Source organism: Hirundo rustica, chromosome 6 (assembly GCF_015227805.2).
Source record: "Hirundo rustica isolate bHirRus1 chromosome 6, bHirRus1.pri.v3, whole genome shotgun sequence".
NCBI classification, from domain to species: Eukaryota; Metazoa; Chordata; class Aves; order Passeriformes; family Hirundinidae; genus Hirundo; species Hirundo rustica.
Genome location: NC_053455.1, coordinates 53230972 through 53235618, shown reverse-complemented (window position 1 = coordinate 53235618; position 4647 = coordinate 53230972). Strand labels below are relative to the sequence as shown.

The 4647-nt window shown below is 42.0% G+C and overlaps 1 long non-coding RNA gene across 1 annotated transcript; it reads left to right on the top strand.

Moving 5' to 3' along the window:
• The first annotated feature begins 2649 nt into the window (after positions 1-2649).
• LOC120753919 (uncharacterized) lies at positions 2650-4228 on the top strand. The gene is made up of 3 exons (XR_005701286.1): positions 2650-2756; positions 3180-3313; positions 4096-4228. It is a non-coding gene; the product is annotated as an uncharacterized LOC120753919 (long non-coding RNA).
• Positions 4229-4647: the final 419 nt, after the last annotated feature.

Sequence of the window (4647 nt, the reverse complement as noted above, 5' to 3'; positions counted from 1 at the left end):
GCTAGGATTATCAGCAACACTTGATTAGTATCTAGAGGAAATTGAAACCCTTCAAAAGCTGGTGAGGTAGGCACAAAGAACTGGTTGAAGGGCTGGAAGAAAACTTCACCTACTGTCATTTTCTCACAGAAAGTACCATTCTTAAAGTAACCCCAAAAACAAGCACTTAGTGTGTGATATTCGTGTATCCATGTGCCCACCTTCCAGAGAAAGTTAAAGATCCATGAATCCCTCACCTTATCAACCCATAAAACAAACTGGGTAACAGCCACAGTAGCCTTAGTTATAGGGCCCATGTTTAGATAAGGGCCTGCAAATGGAAGAAATACAGCTGCAAACACATGCCATCTGTACCAGGGTAAGTTAGACCACATGATGCTACTTAATGAGGTTTCTATATCCACTACACAAGCAATTAGGTCACTCAAGAACTGTTATTCCTTTTTCCCTCAATGCCCTACACTTGGGTGCCAAAATCTGTCTTGGTTTGAAAGACAGGTATCTGTTAGGGAGGGGAGGGGCGGGGCCTCTCTAGGGATGGGGAATTCCAATCCCCTCCCTCCAAGTTAATATAATTTAGAAGATTAAAGTGGCAGGCTATGGGAAAAGGAGTAACAGTTCTTTACTAGTAAGTATAACAAGGCAAACAAACAACAACTACAGCATTAATAATAAACAGAACCAGGAGCTTTGAGGGGCTTTGTTTCACAAAGCCGGGGGCAGTCTGATCCCTTGGGACCCCGAGAGCACCAAGCTGGAACGGTGGAAACTCCTGGGCTGGTGGCTGGAATGGCAGGATGTCCCTGGCAGGTGGGGGAATGTCCCAGCAAAGTGAGCAGTGCTGAAGAAGCTGCGACAGCCGGACAGGGCTGGCCCAGCTCCTGCAGGGCAGGCAAAGGAGCTCAGAATTCCTGGGCACACGAGCGGAGGATGGTAGATTTCCCAGGACTGGACTTTCCTCCTACAGCAAGCAGCAGCCTGGCCATCCTCTCCCATGCTGAGGGCAAGAACCCCCAGCTCCCCCAGCCCTGTCCTTTTCCATCCCCCAAAACTCAGTGTGATCTTTCCCCTCCCGAGTCAGCCACGTCTTTTGTATTGGTCCAGCACCCTCTAAGCACCAGTACTTAGTCTCTTAGCAATTTATGGGGAAAAATTCCATAGGAAAAAAAAAAAAAGAAAAAAAGGAACAAACCTAACCCTCAACACTCCTTTACAAATTGTTTTGAATACTTTACTGTGCGTACCAAAGCATCACTTTGAAACTCTGAAAAATTAGTGTAATGAAACAGCTGAGTTCCAAACGTGTCAGAGTTGAGCTTGCGAATAAACATTCTGCGTTTTAAGCTGCTCAGTGCAAAAACAGTCTTTTTGAACATGAAATATATGATTACTGTGTGTGAGAAGATGCAAAGCACTTTTATTTGATATAAACACTGTCATAATGCTCTGTGTTCTACTTTACTCCAGTGTTTATGATAACACTTTGTATTACTTGGTAAGGAGGCATAAAGAGCTTCTAAAGAACATCACAAAATAGTCCAAATTATCTCAAGGATAAAACTAATTAAAAACCAGACAAAAGCCTTTGCCTTTTCAGTCATTAACCAGACATGAAGCCCAAATCCTCAAGCTGAGGGAAAGAATACTCTGTCACAACAGACCTTGTTATTCTGATATGGAGGGTCTGTAGAGCTTGTGAGCACAGTCCAAAGCAACTCCTGCCCTGTCAGTGGGATAGGACAGAGGAACAGCTGAAGGAGTATGTTATGGAGGATATGACTGCAGAAGGTCTCCACTGTGAGTGTTGCCATGAGGGGATACAGTTTGCCTGCAGAAGGGTCTGCAGAAATACCTGGAAAATAGTGAGTAAAACTCTGATCAGTTCACTCTCTGCCTGTAAACATGCAGCTCTGGGGTAGTAGATATACATGGGATTGCTGTGCAGTGCGAAAGAGAGTGTGTAGAAATTCCAGGTGTGCCTTGTGTGTTTAGTGAGGATATTCCCGTGCAGGGGGAGGTTGCTGTGACTGTTGAGAATTGCTCTGGTAGACTTGCTCTACATCTCATCTCCTTCTGAAAGTAATGTGGGTTCAACTTGGGTATTCATGCTGCTGAAATACAGAATTCATTCTATGTCCATTATTTATTTCTGTAGGCCTGCCTTGTTAGGTCTTGCAACACTGAACTGATGTTTGTCTTGGTGGGGAACATTAGAGGGAGTGGCTTTGGCCACTTCAGTTTAAACTGAAGGTCATAATTAAGTTTTTTCAATAGTTGTTCTGTTTGGTTATGTTCTAGTTTGAGTCATGAAGGAGTTGCCTTTTTTTACTGATTCTGATGGACGCAATAGAGTTGGGATCTGGTAGGATTAGTAAGGCAAGAAAAATTCTTGTTGGAGGTATATCCAGGAATGGGATTTTTTAAAATTATTTTTTTTTAAATCCCCTAGAAGAGAAAGAGCTCTCAAAAATAAGTCAGGATCCAGACATGAAGTGTAGGAGAAGGGAATACAGGTGACCTTGCCCTTGATAAGTAACAGCTATGTTAATTACCCAATACAGCCTTGCCCCTTTGTGAGTAACAGCTGTATCCAATAAGGGTGAGTGTGATAAAAGGGAGGGGGTTAGGTAGTTAGAAAGATAATGAAGGAGGAGGAACCTTGAAGAAGGATCCTGGGGAGAGAATCACTGCTGTGAGGTCAGTCTGAGGCTGCAGTTAGAGCCCCTTGTTGGAACCTGCAGTCACAGTCTAGCTAGGTAAGAGCCTGCATTCTGCAAACTGATACATGCAGTCATTGTTCAGCAGGAAATAACCAGCAGTCAAGAAGCTGCAGGGAAAACCTACAGCAGGAGGTTGCAGCCAGAATCAGTGAATAGTTGGAGTCAGGATGGCTGAGCTGTAAAGAGGAATAAACCACGACCCTTTCATGCTGTGATAAGCAAGAAGTCTGTGTCTGGGCTCATTTTTACCCTCTAACAAGAGGGCTGCTGCAACAATTTAGCTCAAGTTTTATTTATTTAATTAATTGAGAGTAGTTATCCTAGTTCATAACTTCCTTTCCATTTTCTGTAGCAAGTAATGTTGCTTCATCAGAAAAATGGGGATTTTGCTGTTTTAGTTCCAAAGCATGCATTCTAAATTTTCTCTTAGTGCAAACATTATGGGAATTTTTTTTTCAGATTTTGAAAGTCAGATTTTAACTTTGGAAGTACTGAAGTTTGAGACTCCATCTCCAGCAAGTTCTTTTCTCCTCTGTTTTTCCTTTGAAATCAACTTAACAAGAACGTCCATGGGGCTAAATAAATAACAACAGGTAAAAAATCCAGGATAAGGGTAACAGGATGATGTGTGTGAATCTTGCAGCTCCTTTTTACACATTTCTATTAAAATAAGTAGTCATTAAATAATACAAGTCCTCAGAGGCCTCATCTGTGTGAGATGTGTATACAGCATTTGAAAGTCATGGTGATGCCAAAGAGTATAGGAAGTTCTATGAAAAATTGACACCATTTACTGTGTAATAGGGCAAAAAATACTGTAAAGCCAGGGATACGGTTTCATGACTGCTGAGTTTTCAATGTATTATCATTTGATACTTCTGAAAAGCAGCTTTTTAGCAGCTGCTGATAAATTATTTTTGTATGACTGTTCTGCTAAAACAAGAGAATAGCAAGATTATGGATGTTCAGTAGTAAAGGTCTGTATCTTCTCTAACTGCAGGTTTTCTCTGTAATTGTCAAAATACTTTTATTCTTGTTAGAAAGCATTAAATAATTTCCCTCTGCTGCTTGAACAAAAGTCAACCCCAAAAGCCAGCCCTGATAAGCTACACAAAACCAAAGGAGACCCTGAATGTAAACAAGTACACAAATACCATCACAGAAAATCAACCAAACAAAACCCCACTGTCTTGGGTTATGTAACAACAACAAAAAAGTGTATTCTATTTCATTTGTTAAAAGCTCTTAAGGAGATGTTTTTTCCCTATCTCTTGTGACTCCAGGGGGGAGGGGGGCAGATAATGATGATGGCCCAGCCATTAAAACCAGGTGGGGCAGTGTTTCTTATCTCTTTCACCACCCCTCCATCCTCCAGGGGACATCTTCTGATAATGGGCCATTAGGGCTCACCAATAACATGATGCATTACATCATCCCATTGTGAGATTCTCCACCCAGTAACGGGGGAGCCAACCATTCCTATCTAGATAAAAACTGAGACTCAAGAACACCAAGTATCCGGTTTTTCCACTGGATGCTTGGAAGAAGACCGGACCCATCTTGCCACCACTGGATTTTCATCAGGATCATCTCTACTCCACAGAACCACATCTGTTTCTCCAGGAGGACTTATTTGGACTGCTTCCAACACCCTGACCAAGAGGGTGTCAGGTTATATCCCTGACTCTGTCAGGTTTTTCCTGAATTTTTGCTTGCTTGCTTGTTTTTTTTGTACTACTGCACTTGTAATTTTAATATTCCTAGTAAAAAACTGTTACTCCTATTCCCATATCTTTGCCTGAAAGCCCCTAATTGCAAAATTATAATAATTTAGAGAGAAGGGTGTTCCGTTCTCCATTTCAAGGGAAGCTATAGCTTTCCCTAGCAGACAGCTGTCTTTCAAAAACCAAGACACCCACAAAGCACC